Here is a 17,369-nt window from a genome sequence, read left to right as displayed (position 1 = left end):
ATAATAATAATAATAATAATAATAATAATAATAATAATAATAATAATAATAATAATAATAATAAGAATAAAACTGTTCCACTGTTTGACCAGCTGGGAGGCCTCCATCTAAGGTCTTCATTCACAGAACATGTCTGCGACTGTACCAGTTATTTATTTTCCCTGTTTTACAGTCAACCTATTGTAAAATGAGAGCAGAAATTACTCCTTTCTTCTCACAGATTTATTGTGAGATCTAAAACTTTGAATCACTCAGAATTGCAGTGAAAATCATATGCATACCATATAGACAGAAAGAAAAACTTTACTGTGGTTGAATGTTGACTAAAAGTGAGTAGAGATGTATTTGTGCTTGTGTATTGCAAGAAAATATAGAGACTTAGCCAGGGGAAGAGATGATGCATTACCTGAAGCCTTCTCTGTGTGGAGTTTCAATCATGTTTTTCTCATGTTGGAATGCAGTTCTTTTGATTTCCCACAAATATGCAGAAGGCAAAGCTGTGAATGGGATTGGTGATTTGCTACCAGAAGAATCACTAAAACTACTATCCCGTTCTGGCACCCTGGATGGAAAATAAAATGTAGCCAAACAGTAACTGGAAGTCATTCTGTACCTAGGTGGGCTGACATAGCTGCTACTGCCGTCACCAGCGCTCTGTCAGCTTTGTAGATCAGGGAAGGGCTTCATCCTGTGAGACTGCTAATCCATCATCACTTAGAAAACCTTGTAATTACTTATTTGGTTGCTCCTATCCCTTTCAAATTCATCTCAGAGACAGGTTATTGTGCAAACACAGAAGTGTGAGCACACCGTTAGTTTTCTCGGTCTTGGCGCCCGTTGACTGATTTTTGACGTTGCTGCACAGACGCCCAGTTCCTGCAGCACAGAGCTGGCATTCCAGGCGTTGCATTGCAACAGTGAGGTCTATGGGAAAAAGTCAAGGAGCACTGTCTGGAGGAATTATGTGGGCCAGTCCAAATTCCAGCTAAGGAATCCCTAGATGATAATTATTTAGAGGGTTTCTGCTCTCTAGTGGGTAGAAGTCAAAATTAGAAAAATATCTGAGATGATGAATGGCTCGGAGGAGAACAATCTAATTGTTTAGACAAAAGCTGTTTTGTAGATTAAACTCAGAGCTGCAGCACTAGCCACCTAACTCCTCAAATCCTCATTCTTTTCTCCCCCCCTCCAACCTTTTTGATTATCTATTTTTAATCTCCTGTTTTTGGACACACAAGTAGAATGAGCCCTGTTGCATGAAGTATTTGTTTTCATAAGGTTTTTTGTGCACTTCTATCTGGCAGTTAATCAATGCATATTCTTTCTCCACTGATGTCTGGGCCTCTTTACTAGATGTAAAATCAAGCAGTGCAGATCATATGTCTTTTTGGTGTCTGTACTGGGGACAAGCATCACTGAGGATACTATAAATATTCAAGAATAATGTCATAATGTCTTGTGGCACCATGCAGCTACAACAACTTGGAGGAGCTGTAAGAGTTGCTTTGGGCCTCTAGCATAATGGATGTATTCAAACCTATTGCTAAACCTGAACCTACTAACCAGTTTACAGGTTGGTCTCATTCCCTCTGTGTCAATCATTCTGACCATCTTCATCTTCTTTGATGCTTTTCTTCCTTTATTTTTAATATCATCTTTCCCATCACTTTGATTTTCCGTGTCCTCTTTCTTCCTTGTGTTCTGGGCATGTTTTTGTCCAAAGCATAGGGCAGATATTTTTCTGTAGCTACTCCTTCTGTCAGCTTCTTTCACTAAACTACAGGTGGTAATGTTATTTTAAGTCTACATGAAGTGGTTGCAAGCTGTAATAGGTAGGGTGGTCTAATAGATTTTAAAACATTGGGGCTGTAGAAACCAGAGATCCTCTTTCTGACTTACATCCAAACAAATGAAACTGAACTGAACTGAAGCTTCATGTCATTGTTATGATGTGACAATTCTGATGGTATAGGGCTCTGCCATTCCAGGTAGAATTGTCTCTCAGCTGGGAGAAGTGTTAACTTGGTATCCAGGGAGAAGTGTTAAGTTGGCATCCACTGAGTGGATGAATATAGGCATCATTTCACATATGAACTATTGAATTCATGGATTTTCAACAGGACTAGGAAAGGAAGATGGAGCATATTCAAATAATAATGTTCTTTGAATTGTGGTTTTGTATATTATGTGATAGGAGAAATTAGTGGTGTGGAAGACTATTGTTTAGTTTTTTATATTCCTACAACTTGAAGATCAAGGAAATCTGACAAGAGGGTTCTGTTTTAAAATAAGAAATACATAACATTTAAGTGTCAGTCTTCTTGAATTCCACTTAGTGAATGAATCCTGATGTCTATACAACACTTTGCTCTTCTTTAGTCTAATGTGATCCTTATAGAAAGTTTGCTTTGGCCCAATGGCATCAAGACTCAAAACTAATAAACTCTCCATGAGGGTTGCCAATGAAAGCCGATAACAGACAACATCAACTAGTTTCCCATGAGAAACAAAGAAATATCAAAGGGCTGTAAATAGCATTGCATTTTCTGTTTGCTGGATGAAGATGGGACGTGTGGATGGTCTTAAATGTTTTGCCCATTTTGGCACATGGTTGCATTTTCAGTGACCTGACTTCTTGGTCCGAGATTTAAAAGACAAAATAATGCTATTATACAATGAGAAGAACCCAGCCTTGTAAAAAAGCAGAATCACAGAGTTATTCTTGCTGATATGACAGGTCTTCTAAATAAAAAGACTGATTGCATTCTAAGTTACTTTATTACTATCCTCTAGACAGGATCTCTTTTCTTCCATTTGTATTTTTGAGTTTTATTTTAGTTTCCCTGCCCTGCTCAGTAGTTCTCTCATTGTATCTACCTCCCTGCCATTATACAGGCAACGGGACAACCATCCAAAGCTTTTGCTTTGTTTTGGTTTTTAGACTGAGCTGTTGCAGATCTTGAAGAAAAGCAAATATACTGTGGGAAGGATAGTAGAATCCTCTCCAGCAGTCAGAATTAGAAAGTTCCTGTTTTGAGAGTCAAATAGTCACCCTACCTAGGAAAAAGTTTAACTGAGAAGCCTCTCTGACCTCTCTATTTTCATGTAACCTCTAGAGTCTAGCAGCAAGTGACCATCTGAAAGATAAAACCATCCCTTCAATCATGTTTAATTCAACTAAAATCTATTCTTACAGAGAAATTGGTGTAAAACTCAAGGAGGCTGAAGCGTAGCATGCTTAAGGTCTGCCAGTGCTGCTATCCCTCTTGCTGCCTTTCTCTTATTTTCTAATGCTGAACCCAATTTTGTGCTGCCACAAAACAGTTAGTGTTCATAGCATATTTCAGCTCTGCTTTGACTCTTACTTACACAGAGAAGTCATTCTGTTGTGTACTGTTGGTTGTGAAACCGTTGAATTATTTACATTTTGTTGGTACAAGGAATAACATTCAAATTCCAAAGGTCTTGTCTTTTTTTTTCTTTTTTCTTTTTTTTTTTTTTTTCTAGTTTGGGTAACAATGACTTGAACTCTCACTAGTTGCAGTAACATTTATTTGTGAGCCAGTGTCCTTGAGACAAAACAAATACATTGCTTTGCCTAATGTGGTTTTCTTTCCTATTCCAAAAAATATGCAAAGCATAAAGAAAAATGTTTTGTAACCCAGTACCCTCTTTCTCCTGTGCTTGCTGTTGCATGGCAAATAATATGCATTATGATATTCAGTTGGCTAAGCTTATGTTCTGTGGTCAACCACAGACTTTCTCTGGAGTCAGTGGAAGATTCAGATACTAGAGGAATCTGGATGTGAGTCAGCAGATACTGACCAGAGCTGGGTGAAAAATTATTTCTGTCTTTACATGTTCACAAATTCAGAATCTTTCTGAAAAGGCAAATGGGATGCATAGAAAGATCTTGTTAAGTAGAAAAGCAGACAGAGACACACCTTCAGCCTAATCCGTTCTCAGATCTCCTTGCAAGATTGAAGGCTTAAGTGCCACTCTGTGCAGCTGGGATAGGGGTTGGGTCTTTCTCTTGTGAAAGTGTGGGTGCATTTACCATCCTGTACTGTACTGTTCCTGTTCCTAACTGTCTTTAGAGCTGCTCTGCGCTGAACAAATAATGAGATAATTATATTCCCCTCGTCAATAGATCTTCTTTTAGTGTAAACTGGAGTGATTCCAGATAGTCCAGGTAGTAAGCAAATCCTGCTCCAACACACCCCTTAGCCTGGTGACTTGCTGCTGCTGAGGCTTATCTGAGATGCAGGAGGTACACAGAAATATTTTTACTTCACCTGTATTCTTTTCTCAGCATTCAGCTTAATGACTAATTGTTAAATAGGTCTTTCTTTGGTACAACCAGAACTGATACCTTTGCTCAGTTGGACGTGGATGTTTATACAGAAAATGTCCATGTCATTGACCTGTTTTTGGGGAGGTTTGACTCACCAGCTCCTATGTGTTTATCAGAACAATTGCAACTGCCTCTGGATATGGGTTTCATATTAATTATGGCCTAAACCATCCTAAATTAAATGTAAATGACTAGCAAAGCAGATGGGGAGAGAGAAAGTAGAAACTGATTATGCAAGATAAGATTTTGAGATGTGATGTGGAAGCCAGGCAGACCTCAGTAGCAGAAAGCTTCTCTGAGGTCAGGCATAATGAAAGCACCCAAGAAATGTGTAAGATAGATGAATGCAAAACATAGGGGGGAGAGAGGCTAATGATGTAGTCAGCCTTTAAAAATAGTTAACCTTAGAGTCCTTGGAATGTATGAAAAGCCTGAACTGAGTCTTTGGATTCTTTGGTTTTTCTCTGCTAGTGACTTCATGTGCCTGTTTGTGAACTGAGGACTGCAGAGAAACAGTGTAAGAACTTTAGTGGTCTTGGACACAACCAAATTTCATAAAAAGTAGGACAACCCACTACCCAGACATGAATACAGGGTGCTTTAGTGTTTGACTGAAGAGAAACAAGGCTGAACTTGGAAGGATTAACCTGGGTCTGATGAAACCTTCATTAAAAGGGCTGATCAAAGAGGGTCTTTATCATTTACACACGTGCAGTGCAGTCATGCAGCCATGCACAGCTAGCAAGGAGGTCTGCAGTAGAAGACAAAGTAATTAATAAAATTAAAACGATAATCTGACTAATTTTAATCAAGGAGGCATTCATGTGAGAGAAAGAGAACGCCTTAAAAATAGGTCGTTCTGTGTGGGGCTGCAGATGAACTAAATTTTATGACTATGTTCTTTTTTGCAAAATCTATAAATACTTTTCTGGGGGGAAAGGAGGGAGCAGAGAAGGGAGGGAGACTAGGAGGGGAACGAGAATGAAGTAAAACAAAATTCCTTTTTTTTTTTTTTTCTGTTTAAATGGAATGCTAACCAATCCCTTGGCAACAAAGGCTATGTTTATTTTTAATTAAAAAATAGCATAGCTGGGTTGACTTCAGTTTTCCCAGCTGCTATTCTTCCATCACAACAGCTCTCTGGCCTCTTTTCCCTTGCTGATTTCTTTCATCATTTGCACTTAGCTTGTATGTGTTACATGGATTTTATGTAATATTTCCTACCACTGAAAAAGCAAGACTAACAGTCTAAACAAGTAGCTGGGGTTCAATCATCTAAATTCTCATCTACAGTACCTGAACATGCCCTTCCTTTTGGAAAAGTAGTAGGTGTGACTAGGATAACTCTTTTTTTTTATGTGCACATTCCTTGCTGTTTATATGGGAGCCAAGTGAGGAGAGATTTAAAATTACACGTTGAATTTATGAGTTGTAGGTCATTAAATTAAATGGAATGGGTTTGGCAACGCTCAGGTATCACTGAGCACACAGGTAGTGTTTGAAAGCTGACAAGCAGCCTCGGTGGTTTTTCTTTCGATGATTGATTGCAAACTGCCAGGTTTTGTGTTTGCATATTAGGTAAAAAAAATCAGAAAATAGACATGCTTGCCATGCCTTCTTCAGCAACTTCATTTCCTCTGTCCATGGGGCAGAATATGAAGAAGTCATGGAGATGATCCACTTTTCAACATGTGGTCACAAAGCTGATTACTCACTATTGGAGATGATGGTGTCTGTCTGTAACAATCTGTTTTCCTGAGTCAACTAAAATTTAAGTATTTATGTAGACATCTAGAGGCCCTTGAGTATTCAGGAGTATCTGGGACTTTCTGCAGGCATTTTTCAGCTAACTAAAGTTGAGATAGTAATGCTGTAGGCTTAAAGGTTTGTGTACCAGTCATCCCTACTAGACCTTGCTGGTAGCATTGGGAGCTGAAAGCATCAAAACTGCTTCCCAGACAGAAATGTAGTGGCTGGAATAAAAGTAGTGGTTTGTTGTGTCACTGGAAACAGACCATGGAATATATGTAATATATTACTGGTTATTACTGTATTACTGTATTAATCACCAGTAATGTTACTACTGGGACAGTCTTTGTGATGCATGATTTGCAGGTTTTCCATATATAATATAGCCAGTTCAAAAAAGTTTTTTGCATTGGTTATTCATGAATAAGTGGCAGCATTTTGGTGTACTGTGATAACTTTTCCTCTGTGGAAGTTTAGCTCTGATTATCTTGCCTCTGTAAGGAGCCAGTAAGACGAGCAAAAATGCACATGAACTATTATAATACGAAAAAAATAATGTTATCCAAGCATTTTTAAGGCACAAAAAGGATTTGAGAGAGATTGTTTTATGAAAAAAACTTCTACAATGAGTCTTACTTTATCTGGACTAGTTTTCCCTTTCCTTGTTGCATACTTTTTGAGAAATTACATAAACAGGTGAAATATAGGTAAGATGTTATATACCAGTCTGCACTAAGGTATGGGTATCATAATACATGGAGTGGTTGACACCTGTTGTGGTGCTGCTAAGAACCTTATGAACCTTATGTCGTTTGCTCTGGGAGTTCCTAAGAAATTATTCAAGACTTCTCATTAATTTCTGCCTCATAGGATTTGCAAATTGTTTCCCCAGTCCAAAATGACCATGGTGGGACTGAACACACATGTAGCTTAGTAAAAGGTGCCTGCTATATTAACCTTTCCTAGATGATAGAGTTTGCTGTCATGATGAATGACAGGATCAGAGGTAGTAGATATCAGGAGGTTAGCAATAGGGAGTAGGAGGAAGCAGGGCAATAGGATCTGGACCAAGACATTAAAGTCTGGTGTAGCAAGAATGTGAGCAGGAGTGAGCAACTAAGAAGCTGGAGAACAGTACAGTGGGGGGAGGCATGATGGCTGTGGAAGCAGGGGAAAATAGGGCAAAAAAAAGTAAAAATGTGATGCATATAAGGTACTTAACATAGCTGGGAAAGAATAACTGGATCTGGATTGCTTGGATATCCTGTTTGAGCAAGGTGATAGAGAGGGATGGAGTAAGTGGAAAGAATCACATTTTTTATTTCTTTTCTTTTATTTCACAGTTTCTGGGAGATGGTTCAGCAAACTGGTGGGTGCTTCCTGTGTGAACTGGGATGCTGTGTCCTTCTCTTGTTTTTGCAATGGAGCAGCATTGGCTTATTTCCAGTTTCTTGTTGTGGCATGTAATGCATTACCCCTTCTAAAAGATGATTTATTTGAGATAGTACTTAAATATATGACAATAATCAAGTAAAACACAATGCTTGTGGTCAATTTAATCATTTGTCCTGAGTCTTTACAGGAGATCAGAGCAGAGAAATCTTGTTTTGAGCTGAGTGTCACCAGAAAATACTAGAAGACTGTCTTAGTAGGAAGGTGGCATGAACTTGAAAGCTAAAAGAAAAAGTTAGACTGAACTAAAAGCTGAAATAAATCCTGAAGAAAAGAAAATGGAACCAAGTGTTTCTCTCCATGAAGTTTGGGAACATTCATTCTTAGGGTTTCATTTTGGTTCATTATAGAAAACTTCCCCAGTGACTAACCTAGAAAACTTGAATCAAATCTTCTGCCCCAAGGGAGGGTGTTCTTCAGGGACTTTCTGCTATCCTATCTCCACAGAAAAATCCATGTGAAGGAAACCCACAAGAAGGTTCACATGGATCTTCCCTGCTGAGGGAATGCCTTTGTTTGCACAGAGCTCTTTTCTGAACTGCTTTATTTTTATGGGAGCTGTGAGCTCCAGGATCCACAAATAGTAACTTTTAGTGCTGGCACTAATCCTGTCAATCAAAATTCTTCTCAGAAACATCATAATTAAACTTCCCCGAAAAGGATACAGCTCACAGAGTTTTCCCTGCAGTCCCCTCTCTCCTGACACCCATCCCACTGGCATGTTTACATCCAATAACTGAAGATGACACCAACAAGGAGAAAATCAGAGCTTTCACAAGAGACTTTTTTGTTATTTCAGACTTTTTAGCTGCTTTACTCTGATACTTTTGAGCAAATTCTTTTATTTTCATGGTCAATGATGCTAACAGCTGTCAAAATATGCTTTAAAGCAGCCAGCTACCATTTACTGTGTGTTGCAAGACACTATTTTCTGAATTCTTATTCTTTATGGATTATTAATAATTTGGATTGGAGCTCTAGGCTTTCTGTAACCCTTTCCTTAAAGGGACAATGAATTTGCAAGGAATTTGGGACTTCTTATTAGCAGTAAATTGTTTTCCTCAGAAGCATGTTTTGCAGCAGACATGCCTGTATCCTCTGCCAGTAATGTAAGGGCACTTATGTTCACTTCCCAGATGACAAAAAAAGGGATATAGCAAGCTTCATCTTTTATATTTTAAAATGTTTTGTTCTCCCAGACACACGATTTGGAAGAGGAATAAATACCCTCTGTTTAAGTTGTCTTTTCCTCGCTGTGAAGGTCGCTCCTCTGTTGGGAAGATAGGTTTACATGAGGACAAATGGCTATTCTCAAACGGGCTTGGCCTGTTCTTGCTGTCCCTGATGTCTGTGTGAGAAAGGCAGTTCCTGCATGGAGCAACAGAACACCACAACCCTCTGTTTATTCTTGTGGGCAGTAACTGCTGATCAAAGCAGAAAGAGGCGAGTCTGTTTTTCTGCTAATGTGAATGCCACTGCTGTGTGGTTAGCAAATGGTTTCTGCTTAGTAGCACAAATGTGTCCAAAGAAGGAAGCAAGTGCTATATTTGCATGGCTGAGGATGATGTTCCAGATCAGATGCACACATACTTTGCTTATTTGTTGGCCTCTGCTTTTAAGAACAACCATGTAAAGATCTTGCCATCTACTTTCACTCAGTACGAACTGTATCTGGTCTCCCTTTTGGTTGTGCTTAATCTCAGGAAGCAGTTTCCTTTCTTTGCTGTTTCATGCTAGAGATGTGCAGAATGAAAGCCTGTATATAGGGCAGTCATTGCATCTGAAAGTTGTTCACTTCTGTTGAGGGAGTATCATTGTGAGCGTGAGAGGACTGACTGTTCTCCACAGTATTAGGGTGCTCTGCTACTGAGGTCAGCATAAGGATAACCAGCATTTTAAGACTGTGGAGAAGAAACATGCCATTTTCTGAAACTTTGTAGGTCACATGAGTTGCTGTTTAAAAGGATACCAGCAGCTTGGCTGAAGGGAAGATCTTTCTCTTTCACAGACTTTCCTCCCTATTGTGTGTGGCTGGCATTATTTTAAAGACCAGTCACAGTTAGGAGCTCTCATTCAAATTTGTAAATAAGTACATTCATTGAGCAGCTTATTACATGTGATGGGGTGTGCTCAGGGTGCCCCTGAGTCCTTCTCTGGAAAGCCATTTTATGTGCTGCTTCACCCATGGCGTTGGAAATGGCTTGAAAGCAAGGCCCATGGACCCCCCAAGAATTTGAACTGCAAAGGATGGGTGTTCCCTGCTCTTCAGATTTCCAATATGTTCTGCAGCTGGGCTGAAAGAGGAACTGCTGATGGTATGCTTTTCCTCTCCCTGACTCTTTACCTCCGGACTCTGAAAGTGTGTGAACACTATAATCAGATGTTATCCAATCCATGTGGTTCAGCCAGAAAATATGATGGGGTGGGAAGCTATTTCCTAAAGCTCACATTATCCCTATGAATCTTTCCTCATTGCTACTTTCCAGCATCACTGAAATTCTCTTCAGATGAGGCCAAAATGAAGCTGTACAGGTCTGAGTACGTCATATCATTTGAAAACTAACAATGGTATATACGTGTAGCTATATGTGTTTGAAAGATGAAAGTATTTCCTTGAACATCTGTGGGCTCTGCCTTAATGATCAGCGGGGATTAGATGGCACTTCAACTCTAAATCCTTTCTTTAATAATAATAGATGTAATATAATACTAAGTTTATTGAGAAATAGCTTCATCTCTCTTATACCTGGGTAGTTATACAAACTGTTGCACTCAGAGCACTGACAGAAACATTGATAACTAGGAGCTGGCTGCAGCAATCTGGGAGGTAGAGCTCAGGTACAGCAAACTGTCCGTGTTCAGCAGAGCATGTGAATTTATGCTTAGCCTGAGGCCAGTGGAATTTGACTATGTTTTTTAAACTAAACCCTAACTTAAGTGTATTGCTGAGTGAGAGGTGTTTTTATTTACTTTGAATGCTGATGTTTTGTACTGATGAGCTGCTTGTAAGTGGCTAAACGAGAAGTTCACAAGAGGCAACACACCTCCCCTTTTTAGGTCATCCTAGAAAACAAATTCCTTGTGCATCTGTTTAGGTAGTGATGGGTGAGTTCAAGGTTTCCTGTTCCCCTCTTCCTTTAGCAATGCTTGTTTGCCAAACACTGTAACGAAAGGCTTTCTTTGTGCACTTAGCACATTTGAGGAAAAGTTTTATTGAAGTGCTCCCTACGTAATGTCTTTCTAAGTAAATAAACTATATGAAAACGCTGACAACATAAATATCAAAAGAAGAAAAACTGTTTTGGAAGAAAACGGTAATCAAACTAATAATTCACCTGGACCGTTCTTTAGAAAAAGTGATTTCCTGTTCTCATTTTCCTGACTCAAGGAAAAAAAGTAATTTGCACAAGAGCCAATATTAAAATCTATGGATAAAAAATTCTAGCTGTAACTGGAATGAGATTCAAACTTAACAGACACTCTATGACTGTCACACACTGTGACACTGTGACCATGGGAGAGGGGATGGATGACAATAAAAATGACTAAACAAGACTCTTCTCAATGGTACCCAGCGAAAGGAAAAAAAAGGAGAAAAATTGAAATAAAAAATATTTCATTTAAATGCAGGGAAAAACTTTATTACAGTAAGTGATAACACTGGAACAGATTTTCTAGGAAGACCATGGAGTCTCTATCCTTGGAGGCAGTTGAACCCCAACTGGACATAGAATCATAGAATCAACCGGGTTGGAAAAGACCTCCAAGATCATCAAGTCCAACCCTTGATGAACTACCACCATGGTTATTAGACCCTGGCACTAAATGCCACATCTAGTCTTATCTTAAAAACCTCCAGGGATGGTGAATCTACCACTTCCCTGGACAGACCATTCCAATGTCTGATTACTCTCTCTGTAAAGAATTTCTTCCTAATATCCAACCTAAACCTCCCCTGGCACAGCTTAAGACAATGCCCTCTTGTCCTACTTCTGGTTGCCTGGGAGAAGAGGCCAACTCCCACCTGGCTACAACCTCCTGTCAGGGAGTTGTAGAGAGTGATGAGGTCTCTCCTGAGCCTCCTCCAGGCTCAACAACCCCAGTTCCCTCAGCCTCTCCTCATAGGACTTGTGCTTGCGTCCCTCCCCCAGCCTCATTGCTCTCCTCTGGACCTGCTCCAGCACCTCAATATCCTTCCTGAACTGAGGGGCCCAGAACTGGGCACAGCTCTCGAGGTGTGGCCTCACCAGTGCTGAGTACAGGGGAAGAATCACTTCCCTGGTCCTGCTACCACACTGTTCCTGATACGTGGCCGTGATGGCAACTACATCAGAGCCTTCCTGCTGCACGATGGCTCCCAGCTCCTCTTGTTTGTTACCCACACTGCACGCATTGGTGTACATGCATTTCAGCTGGGCTGCTGACATCACTTCTAACTCAGGCTTTCCACCTTAGGCTCAGCTCTGGAGAGCCTGGTTTCAACCCCTTCCCCCTTCAAACCTAATTTAAAGCCCTCCTGATCAGCCCTGACAATTTATGGGCTAGAGTCCTTTTGCCCTTGGATGAAGCCCATCTGACTCTAGCAGCCTGGGTACCATAGAATTTGCCCCGTGGTCAAAAAAGCCCAAAATTCTGCAGACAGCACCAATCCTTTAGCCACTGATTAATGAGTTTTCCTACTCCTCTCCTCATTCATCCCTGCTACTGCAGGAACTGAGGTGAACACCACCTGTGCTCCTGTCTCATTAACTAATGGGTCCAGTTGGCATATAGGGCCCTCAGTTCGCCTCAGAAAGGAGCCGCCTACTGCAACTACCCTTCTTTTTTTCTTTATAGCTGTGGTTGTATTCTGTCTGGTAGGTGGGGTGCAAGTGGGAGACCCTCCAGACAGATCCTCTTCCTGGCTGCCCTCTGCCTGACTCTCTGGGTCCAGGGCCTCATACCTGTTCTTTAATGGAACCATGGGAGGTGATGTGGGGCAGAAGGGGATTCCTTTACCTCTCTGGTCAAGGACCTGTTTCCATTCCCCCCATCTACTTGGATTGCTCCATCTGCCTGGTGGCAGGAAGGACAGGGTGTCACCATCTCCTACTGGACTTCTTTGCCCATGATCCTGGGCAGCCTGCTTTGAGCAGGAAATTGGACTAGATGATCTCCAGAAGTATCATCTGAATGGTCCTGTCCTTCTGTGAATGTTTGCTATTTTTAAGATTGGAGAAGGAATCCTTCTTATATCTAATAGATTGCTAACTTGGAACCCAGTAGGTAGACTGGGTTACATCCTTCTTCTAAAAGAACTCTCAAGTGTACTCTCTAACTACACTTTGTTGTGCTTCCACTCTCTCCTGTTGATGTCATTTCACTTTCCTAATGATTACCTGTAATTGGGACTGAAACTCAGGTGTGCTACTTCTAAACCAGCTTTTTAACCACTTTAATGGCAGGTAATTTAGGATTGTCCCATTATATGTGATGCAATGGTGAATACTTTCTATGAGAATACTGCAGCTAATTGTACATTAGGTGAGTGAGCCTTCAGCTGGGAAGGGACATGGATGAGTTCAAGTGTCAGTCTAAAGGTTTGATTACTTGTCCAAAGTTAGCTGTATCTTCACACAGCACATAATTAAGTTGTGTGACTCTCTTTGATGGGACTTTGTTGAGTGTTTCCAGCTACTGGAAATAATCATGGAAAAAAGTTGCCATGGTGATCAGTAAATATATAGATTCCACCTTCGACTTGGGCATTCCGGAAATTACAAGCTGCTATAGAGTATTTGTCAGTGTATATTATTTTATACTTTCCCTATTCTTATGTTCTACTCTAAACAGCTGATACTGGTCACCACTGGAGACAGGGTATGGAGCTGGTCAGATTTCTAGCCTAGTGTGTTAGAGTTCTCATTATACTCTTAGCACCAACACTATCAGGAAAGGACATGGAAAAAATGGTAGAGTGTCCTTTGGAAAATGTAAGCTAAAAATCCCTGAAAGAAGAGATAAGATCTGAACCCTCTCACAGCCATGTTGTTGAGCTATTGGATAAAATTGAATACCTGCAACACATAATTTTGGTAACTGGGGTCCATAACTTTATTTCCGTTCAAAGCTAACAGGTATAATGGAACCAAATTCATTAACAGAGTGGAGGAGAGTGAAACCATGCTTTCATTTATATGTGCATGCATGTACTTTTAATTAAAAAAACAACCCCAAACCAAACCCTATATTTAAATATCACAGGTGAACTTATGAATGACCTTGGATGTGATTTGATTTCCCTAGTTTTCTTAATCAAGAAAGCAGCAACGCCTGAACTTCTCAAGCCACAAAGTTCTTGCTATCAAGGGTTTTCAAGAACTTCCAATGAAGCATTTCTGTTACCAAAATTGCATTTAATGGATACTGACCTATGTTACCTGGGAATGTAGTACCCATGTTAGCTGGAAGTTGAGTTCCACAGTGGGCTTGAATGTGCAGCACTGGCTACATGACTAGATCTGCAATGCTGTTAATGCCATTGTGTGAATGAGACCAGAACATGAACCCAAAGTTTATGATTAGGGGAATTTGAAGGACTGAAGAATCAGTTAAAATTGTGTGAATTTTGCTGCTGAAGATTACAACCCAAACTGTGTCCAAGCCCTAGTGATATTTCTTGGATTGGAGGCTTTAGATTTATGGGTTCTGGTTTTCAACCTACACCTGAACTTCCTTCATGCTTAAGTTGTACGGAAATTTCCTGTTTGTTAAATTGCTACTAGCCCTTCATAGTCAGCTCACAATGGAACTGTGGTGTGATAGAAGTTCTTTTGGGTAGCAAACACCGAGAGAGAATATTTCAGTCATTTTATTGATATTACAAATTATATGATAATACTCGATTCAGAAAAATGCTGATTTAGGACATAGCAAATACAAAGAGAACTGCAGAAAAGGTCTTCATGAGTGTGGGAAAAAAAATGAAGATATTTCGGGAGTTGTCTCCACTTTAAAAGTGATCCTGAAGAGACTGAAAGAGAAGAAATGATCTGAAGCAGAAAAGAACTTTTGGACCCAGGATCCTCCAAATTCATGATCTGAATGCCATGAAGTTATGCCTGCTGAGAGTCAAGTGAGGCACACTGTACAACAGAAATGGGCAAAGTCAGCTTTTCAAGCCAGTGAAAAGGTTGGAATTAATTCAGTGACCTGGAGTGGCCTTGCTCTTCATGAATTGGAGCTCTGTGGACAGATAGAGCTCAGTCTGCTCTTGCTGCAAGCAGGTCTAAACAGAAAATTTAAAGAAAATTTTAAAAGAAAATTTAAGGCTCTTGGCTGCTCTTTTCAGACTTTGATGTTTAGGGATGTCCTCTTACATTGTTGTTTTTTTTTTTTCTTATGAGGTGTGTGCATAGTAATGCTAAGCATCAAATGGGGGTTGAGATTTCTTGAATCTAATACTGAAACTTCTAATGGAATGAATCAAAACCTCGGCTCTGGCTACCCCAGTATTTGCAATAATATAAAACAGAGACAAGTGTCTTAAAACCTAGAGACTACTTGCAGAATAGTTATTTATACTAAAAGTCCTCAAAAGTCTGTGAGTTTCCAGTGGAAATTAATGCAAGTAATCATCCCATGTTACTATCTTAAAATAACTGAAAGTAGACTTCAGTGATTTTTAAATAATCCTTTTCTTCTGTTGGCAGCAGGATGTTCTGTGTGAAGGTCCTTGGATCTAAAGAGAATGAACCAGTTTTTATTTTTACTCTGGTGTGTCTGTATACTGTCAAAGTGGTTGCTGAATGCAGAGCAAGTCTTCTGGGAAAAAAAGACCCCGGTTCAACGAAGCTTGTTCTTACTGCATTTCCTGGTATCCATTATGAGTTTCTACTAGACCATCCACAAATTTGGCAGCCAATCAGGCGAGGAGGGGTGGTGCTGGGAGCAACTGTGGGATTTTTAAACGCTAGTTTAAAGCATTAAGTGACACATCAAGTTTTTTCTTGAACACTTCCTGGGATGGTGACTCTGCCCCTTCCCTGGGCAGCCCATTCCAATATTTGACAACCCTTTTAGTGAGTCAACTAATACTTTCAGAGAGCTCTTCCACAGACTCCAAGATGTCTTTGCTGAGCGTTGGCTCGTTTTGAGTTGATTGCTGTGTGTATACAGATAGGAGGGATTTTTTTTTCTGTTGTACCTTTCCATATGAACACTGAATTCTGGTTGCCCATATAAATTCATTGCTATGAACTCTTTCCCCAGTTCTTAGTACTGACTTCAGGTTTTATTATAATGAGTAGCTTTGTATCATCTACAGGCGATGTTTTAGTGAGTGACTTGGTTGAGAGATTTTGGGAAATCAGTCTGCTTTGTCAAACTCTCATTTATGGAGCTGTTGACAATGGGTTTTGTTGGTCTCTTGCAAACTTTTTCAGTTTTATTCCATACTTAAAAAAAAACTTTTAGGAGTCTTTGTTAAGACTTTGCTACAATAAAATGAAGAATGCACAGTAATTATACCTTTGCTAAACAAGGTTTTTTATTTTTTATTTTTGTATAGAGAGAACCTTGCTGGTGATCAGTAATCATTTTGATACATCAAGCAGCTAGTTTGTTACTGAAAAGCTCAGAATATTTCCTCTGATTGTCTTCCTCTGAGTACGAGCAAAGAAGTTACCCCAGACTTCCTTTCCTGTGGTATTCAGAAGGTGGTTTTTTTTGGTTTTTGTTTGTTTGTTTGTTTGTTTGTGTTTCTTTGTGTGTGGGTGGGTTTCTTAGTTGTTGTAGTTTGCTTTGGTTTTTTGTTTTGTTCTGTGGTTTCGTTGTTGTTGTTGTCATTGTTTTTTAATTGAGACTTTTTTTTGTATGTGTGCTTGTTTACTTCTTTGGAGGCTGATCCAAATTCCTCTGAAAATCAGTGAACAGCCCTGCAGTCAGACCCTTGACTCCTGTTCCTCTGGGATTATTGACACCAGAGATTACTTTGTTCAGAACTAATAGTAGATGTAAAGGAATTTATCTGGAAGTTTATCTTTGTGTTTTACAGTAAGCACTTTGTGGGTGTATGGCCATTCTTTTAAAAGCTCTATTTCTCCACTGGATTGCAACAAGTTTTTTCCTTGCAATGGGAGTCTTAAATCATACTTAAAGTTTTAAGATCATATGCTGTCGTGTTACTATCCTTTTGTGTCTTCTCCTCTTTTTAGAGTGAGCAGGCTCTGAGAAGTATGTGAAAGTTCAAATAACTGTGTTTACTAACTTTTTACAATGTGGAAGACTTAGACATTTTTTACATTGTTCTTTCCCTGACAGAACAAGTGAGGGCTCACAAACCATTTAAAGGAAGTGTTTATAATGTGTGTAAACTTTAGGCCCTCAATATATGGAAATTCCAGACTGGAGACAAACTGTGGACTGGCTCTAAGTTTAAGCAGTGCCTGTGACAACAAGCTAATGGGTTCAGAAATATTGCACCAGTTGCAAGTCAGCTCCCTTAGCCACCATCATCTTCAGTCGATTCAGGCTACAGAGAGGTGCTTATCACTGATGAGTGACCGTGTTCTCTGTGTGCCTGGACCTCTGCTCAGCTGCCCCTCTTTTTGGCAAGAGCAGCGTGGAGGAGGAGAGGCACAGGGAGGCAGGCTGAATACTGGTTGCATTGTCTTTCATCTCCAACAGCCTTCCCTCCCCATCAGCAATGCTGGGTCTGGACCCATTTCAGCTGGTGTTGTCATCATCCCTAGGGAAGAGAATTTAACTTTGTCTACGCTTCTGAGGTTTGTGCAAGTGCTGAATGGGCTGATAATTGTTGCAGGCTGTTCCCTGC

The sequence above is a fragment of the Lepidothrix coronata genome, unplaced genomic scaffold, assembly GCF_001604755.1.
Source record: "Lepidothrix coronata isolate B3197 unplaced genomic scaffold, Lepidothrix_coronata-1.0 Scaffold107, whole genome shotgun sequence".
In the NCBI taxonomy this organism is placed as follows: Eukaryota; Metazoa; Chordata; class Aves; order Passeriformes; family Pipridae; genus Lepidothrix; species Lepidothrix coronata.
The sequence above is the reverse complement of the archived record's forward strand: the minus strand, read 5'-3'. Positions refer to the sequence as shown.